We start from the raw sequence: 7,273 nt of genomic DNA, 5'->3' as shown, positions 1-7,273 counted from the left end.
CCGTGTCCTTGTCTTCCTGGGACAGCAGGGCTCCTGAGAGGGCCAGTGGCTCCCACCCAGGGAGGGCCGGGAACAGAGCTGCCAAAGTGATAAATGCTCTCGTCTGTCAAGTCTCTTTTCATGACGATAGTTTTGGGGAAAGAGCTACTCAGACCATCAGCTTGAGTCTCACATACCGGACCTGAATTTTATTAGCTGCATCTCTCTCTCTCACTCAGTGAAAACGCAGACTTTGCCTCCCAACACAGTCTTTCACTGCTGCATCCTTTTATTTTAGCCAAGTCAACCCAAGAGACAGAGGATCCAGATTGTGAGGCATGTCTCCAATAGTTAGAAGCCCACTGTGGCAGTGAGGGCCTCCAGCATGCCTGTGGTCACACCACTGCAGAAGGACCAGATGGCGAGGTCCGTGTCTGCATTCCAGTGGCCAGGGTCTAAAGCCAGCTCTTACACAGAGAGATTGCCTGGACGATGGGGTTTTAAAAGATTCCCTCACCTCAAACTATCATTACCTGTCAATCTGTCACACCACCAGCAGTATTATCATTAAAATCAGTTGTCCCTCAATGGATATAAGAGGCTTATAGAAGGGAGGACCACGGTGCTTTTTAACTTGACCATCAACTACTCACAGACCGAGCTCCCCTGATAACCAGATGACAGTCTCACAGGCAGGGAGAGTGGGCAGACATCTGCAGGAGAGCCAGAACCCCCGTTCAATCACAAGATGGGACAATGGGGGTCCTGACAGACGCTGCCTGTGCCCCGATGCCTGGCCCAGGGCTCTTTCTCTGAGTCACCCGTCATCATGGAAATGAAGAGCCCTCACTTCCAGGAGGCTCATAAAAGCTTCTTCCTAAGACATTTTATATTAAGGCATTTTCCTGTTAAGAAGACGCACGGTTTCTCACTGCACACAAGGCTAAGCCAGATGCCATGCTGGCATCCAGACTAGCCTGCGGGCTCTGAGGACACAGACAGGTGAGTTCTGAGGAGGCGCCCAGAAGAGGCTGAGGGGACACAGGGCAGCATGAAGGCACCTGGAGAGAAATCTAGGCAGAGGTGAGATGCTAGGCAGAGGGCAGCGGGGACACTGTTGCAGGGCAGAGCCCTGGGCACCCCTGCGGACTGGGGACATCCTGGTCTCATGGTAGCTGAATAGGAGATGGACCTGTGATTGGGCCCATTGCTCCCAGGAGCGTTCACACCACAAGACCACGTCCCAACTTGCCTCCTTCCTGCCCTGCTTGGACTCGGCTGGCTTCCTCAGAGCATGTGACGTTTGGGTCCTTCCAAGGCACCATGTGCGGGGAGAGGCTGTGGACGGGGCCTCACAAGAGTCTGCCATTCACGTAGGAATCTGTGGGGCTCCTCCTGGGAAACTTGGGGGCCAGGGTGACGGAAGAGCTCAGACTTGGCCTGGCAGGGCTGGGTGCCCAGCTCAACGGTCACTTCCCTGTGCAAAGTGATTTGCCTCACAGGTTGCTGTGAGCAGACAGGTGGTCACTTGAGGAGAGGCGGGCACCCCTGCCCCTGTCCTCCTCCTCAGCATCCACGGGGGCCTGTGGAGGGCTGGGGTGGCCACATTTGCCGAGGCCCTTGCTCAGAAGGGAAAGAAACAGCTGTGGACCGCTACCCCAGAGTTGACCCACAGGCCAGAAAGAAAAAGGGGCTGGAAAGTTCAGTTCAGTAAGGGCCAGGCGGCCTGCAGAATAGGCTTGTCTATCATGCAAGTCAAGACTTGTCTAGGCAAGTCAGGCTTGTCTGTTATTAACTAAGATACAATTGTGCTAAAATGTATTCTAACATACTCTTAATAAAGATACTCTTTGATACAATAATATCAACTGACACCAGCATAGTGCTGGCAGCAGAGTCAACAAATAACCACCCAAAGATAGTAGGTCCTAATCCCTGGTGCCTGAGCCACAGGACCAGAGGATGGAGCCTCAAGCCCCAAAGGATTACTCCCAGACCTTGAACCTAATGGAATCTGCCCTGCTGGGTTTCCAAAGGGCTTGGGACTGGTGGCCCCCTTTCTCCTTTCACTTTCCCCCTTTTGGAATGAGAATTTCTATAGCTGTTATTCTAGGCCTGTCCCACCATTTGTATTTTGGGAATAAATAATTTATTTTCTAGTTTCATAGGTCCAGAGGTGGAGAAGAAGTTGCCCCCAGGATGGTTCACATCCAGAGTCTTACCAAAACCTGATTTAGATGTTGTGATTTGAGGCTCTTGAGCTGATGAGATTTAGATGAGATTTTCAACTTGAACTGATGCTATAATGGATTGAGACTTTGGGGGATGTTGGGACGAGGTGAATATATTTTGTAATTGGAATGGACATGAACTTTAGGGGCCAGAGGATGGACTGCTGTAGGTTGGCTGAATAATGGCCACCCAAAGATATTAGGTCCTAATTCCTAATTCCTGGAGCCTGTAAATGTTACCTTATAAAGACAAAGGGTCTCTGCAGTTGTGATTAATTTAAGGGTCTCGATATGGGGAGATGACCCTAGATTGTGCAAGAGGGCCCTAAATCCAATAGCAAATGTCCTTATAAAAGAGAGGCAGGGGCTTCCCTGGTGGCGCAGTGGTTGAGAGTCCGCCTGCTGATGCAAGGGACACGGGTTGGGCCCGTGAGCCATGGCCGCTGAGCCTGCGCGTCCGGAGCCTGTGCTCTGCAACGGGAGAGGCCACAGCGCCGCGTACTGGAAAAAAAAAAAAAAGAGAGAGAGGCAGGGGAGAGTTGCCACCAAGGAAGAGAAGGCAATGTGAAGACAGAGGCAGAAATTTGTGCTCACAAATCCCTGCAACTTTAGGAAGAGAAATGAAGCCTCTGGGTATGGAGAGATCGGATTCCTGTATGAGGGAAGCTGCGGTGCAGGGAGGATCCGGGAGACCCGTGCTTAGAGACGCCCCGAGAAAGGTGCAGGTGAGGATGTTCTCAAATTTGTTGTTGTGAAAGAAAACGCACCAGCTCCGGCCTCCTGGGGCTGTATTAACAGACACCTCCCATCTCCCCACCCCCATCCCACCTCTCCGGGGTCAGGAAGCCCCGCAGACCTCCTCCCTTCACAGAGCCTGGGGAGAGGGAGGCGCTGGCCGATGGCTGACCTCTCAGGAGGGTCAGGGGTCAAAGCCCCCCCTTCCACCCTCTGAACTTCCACCAGAAAAAAAAAAGAAAAGAAAAGAAAAATAACAGCGGGGGTTTTGCTCAGTGCGAAGCTTTAGCATCACCGGTTGGTGACAGAATCGCATGTGCAGGTCACAGCTCGGCGGGGGCAAGGGTGCTGGGCGCTGCTGTGTCCCGGGCCCGATCCCCGGGGCCAAGGGCCAGATGCTGTCCCGAGGGGCGGAGGCCTCCCATGCGCCTCTCGGAGGTTCCTTGGCTCCCAGGCTGCTCGGGACGCGGGGTCAGGTGGTGCGGTCAGACCCACTGGGCCCCTGTCCTGAGATGCCCGGCGCGAGCCAGCTGACCGGGGCGTGGGGCTGGGGTCCTGTCTCCATGCCCTTCTGGAGCCTCCCGCCCCCCGGAGCTGAGCCAGGGCTCCCGCAGCCCCCCTCCTTTAGGGAAGCAGCTTCCCAGGCCCCCTTATCCCTCACTATATGGGGCAGGGGCTCTTACTCTGAACCTTCGCTTCTCTCAACGTAAATTGCATTTTCATTTAGTTATTTTTATTTTGGCTGCACTGGGCCTTAGTTGCCGCAGTCAGGATCTTTCTTAGTTGGGGCGTGCATGTGGGATCTAGTTCCCCGACCAGGGATGGAACCCGGGGCATTAGGGGCACCGAGTCTTACCCACTAGACCACCAGGGAAGTCCCTAAATTGCAGTTTTAAGAAGCCACAACAACCAACCTGGATTTTGTGTTGCTTTGTGTGTTTTCTAAATCGTCTTATACGGTGAAATCTGATTTTCCCAATCTGGCTAAAACGGACTTGAAGCCACATCTTAGTGATGCCGTGTGATAACTGAAGGTGAGGTCAGGCTGCCTGAGTTCATGCCCTGGCTTCATCACTGACTGGCTGTGTGATTTTTGACCAAGTACATAACCTCTCTGTGCTTCAGTGTCTTCATCTATAGATTAGGGACCATGACAGTGCCTGCTGCTGGGGCTGTTGTTCGTATTAAAAAGAACTAATTTATGTACAGCCCTTAATATAGTGTGTGGTACTTAATAAGTGGTATGAAAACAATGTCAGCTGTTATATTAAACTTTTCTATAAGCCCTGCAGCACCCAGAAATATACTAGGCACCCAGTGTCTCCACTCAGTAATTATTAATGATTCAGAAAGAACGCTTGTGTGAAAGCACCTGCATAACTTTACATAGCATCTGGTCTCAATTCTCCGTCTATGGATGGTGAAAGTGGAGTCTAGGAAGAGTCCAGAGCTTGGGGTCATAGTGGACCTCACCCTCCATCAAGTCTACCCTCACTTTCTTTGAGAAAAGCCCTTTCGAACCATGCCAGCAGCTCACCATTCAGTGAACAGATTCCCAGCTGCCAGGGTGGCACAACCCACAGCAGATCTTCACATTATCAGAACAAGTTCTCTTACACGGAGCCCAACTCTGCCCTTAACTCTGACCACTACGCTTACTGAATTAGTCCATTTGCTCTTGATCTGACAGCACTTCAAATACTTGACAACTAGGAACTCTTCAAGGGTCCACAATGGTGCTCCAAGTTACAAGTCAAGAATAAGTGATTTAGCTAAAAGTTAAACAACATACTCAAGGCCCTTCAGCCAGGCTCATGTACCTCCGGAAACAGAGGCTCTGCTTCTGACCCCCAGTCCACACATGCTCCCCAAGGCCTGGGAGTCAGCCTTCATCACTCTTTCCTCCCAAACATACCCCAATTCAGGGGTGGTGCTTATCTTCCTCAGCTACCCCAGACCAAGCCCCTACCTTCTCTGGCTGTCCAGCAGCCCCGAGATGGGCCTCTTTGCATCTATGCTTGCCTTTCTTCAATACTGTCTTTCCCCAACATCTAAAGTGATTTGTTAGAAAGAGACCACAAGCAAAAATATACTCGACCTCAGTAATCACTAGGGAAGTACAAACTGAAACCATAAGACACCACTTCATACCCACTAGGGTGGCTTTAATATAAAAGACAATAATAATAAGTGTTGGCAAAGATGTGGAGAAATTGGAACGCTTACACATTGCTGGTGGAAATGTAAAGTGGCAAAGTTGCTTTGGAAAACAGTCTGGCAGGTCCTCAAAAGGTTAGCTATAAAGTTACCATATGACCCAACAATTCCACTCCAAGGCATCTTCCCAAAAGAAATGAAAATATATGTCTACATAAAAACTTGTACACAAATGTTCATAACAGCACTATTCAAATAGTCAAAGTGAAAATAAGCCAAATGTCCATCAACTGATGAACAGATAAATAAAATGTGGTGTATCCATACATAGGAATTACTCAGCCCTAAAAAGGAATAAAGTGCTGATACATGGATGTACCTCGCTAACATTACGCTGTGTGAAAGAAGCCAGTCACAAGAGACCACGTATTGTCTGATCCCATTCATATGAAATGTCTAGGATAAGCAAATCTATAGAGACAGAAAGTAGATGAGTGGTTGCCCAGGGTTAGAGGGTGAGACGGGAATGGGAGAGGGAAGTGTTTGCTAATGGGTAGGGGGTTTCTTTTGGGGATGATGACAGCATTCTAAAATTAGATTACGGTGATGAATGCACAACCCTATAAATATACTAAAAACCATTGGACTGGGCTTCCCTGGTGGCGCAGTGGTTGAGAGTCCGCCTGCCGATGCAGGGGACACGGGTTCATGCCCCGGTCTGGGAAGATCCCACATGCCACGGAGCGGCTGGGCCCGTGAGCCGTGGCCGCTGAGCCTGCGCGTCCGGAGCCTGTGCTCCGCAACAGGAGAGGCCACAACAGTGAGAGGCCCGTGTACCGAAAAAAACACAAAAAAACAAAAAACCCACTGGACTGTATACTTCAAATGGGGGAATTTGGGGCATCTAAATTACGTCTTAATACAGCTATACACTAAAAGTGAATTTTTGTAGCCATTTATTTTTTTATTTGACAGCTTATACGCTTAAGATTAGTGCAACTGACACAACTTACCATACATGTTTTCTATCTTAAGAAGAAAGAAAACAATGAGCAATTTCTTTTTGGAGATGGAACTATCCTGCTAGTGGTGGTGGCATCTGGGGGCTGCACACGTGATGTAGCGTCACAGAGCTGTACACACAATTTCTACACAGAGAATCCAAATCAGGGCTGTGCCTGAGTTAGCAGCACTGTACCAACGCCAGCTTCGTGCTTTGGACAGTGCACCGTGGCTGTGTTTGCTCTTCTCACTGGGCCAGGAGTGAAAGGTACGTGGGAAATCTTGGCCCTAGTCCTGAAACTTCCTGTGAGTCTTGAACCATTTCAAAATAAAAAAATGATTTTTAAAAAGACATCAGATAACTTTAAAAAACAAAAAGAAAGCCCTCCGATGGCTTCGCAATCCTGTTAGCCTGCAACCCTCCCTCCTGCTCAGGGCCCCTCCTGGCCGCATCCCGACCACCCACCACTGGCCGTGTTCTCTGCAGTCACCCTGCTTAGCCTTCCCTCCGCTGAGAACGCTCTTTGCCAAGGTCTTAGTACCTGCCTCCTCCCCCACTCCCCCGCAGGCGAGCCCCCTTCCCACGATGGTCCTGCTTGTGTGTGTGTTCCCCGTGTCTCTCCTCCAAGAGCCGAGAGCCCCAGACAGGCCCATCCCATGCCTGCTTGCCCTGTAGCCCAGGCCCGGTACAGTAAGCTACACCGAAGGCACATAGACAAGGACACGAGGAGAGAACGAGTGCCTCTCCTTACAAAGGAGCTGGTTCCTGTACGTGGGAAGTAATCTTTAAAAATTGCATAAAAAATTTAAAAAGTTACATTTAAATTGGTTTTCGGGCCTCTGAGCAAGAATCGATTAACAACAAACAAATAAAATTGATCAAAAACAAACAAATAAAAACAAAAGAGCTGGTTCCATTGATGCTGTAGCAGCAGCAACTTCATAACAACCCAGGTCAGTGTTGCCCTCCCCTCACACAGGGCCCAGGGGTCTTGAGGTCCAGGAGGAAAGGCCTGTCTGTGCCCGGATGCTCGTGGTACTGCCGCCGTCCTGCTCTGGCCACACAGCTGTCTGCCGGGCCTTCTAGAGCGCGGTGTGTTTCTGTACACACACACCGCTACTCAAAAGCTCCCAAAGTCTTGCCCTCACACAAGGCAGGGGTGCTTACA

Source organism: Hyperoodon ampullatus (assembly GCF_949752795.1).
Source record: "Hyperoodon ampullatus genome assembly, chromosome: 1".
In the NCBI taxonomy this organism is placed as follows: Eukaryota; Metazoa; Chordata; class Mammalia; order Artiodactyla; family Ziphiidae; genus Hyperoodon; species Hyperoodon ampullatus.
The sequence above is the reverse complement of the archived record's forward strand: the minus strand, read 5'-3'. Positions refer to the sequence as shown.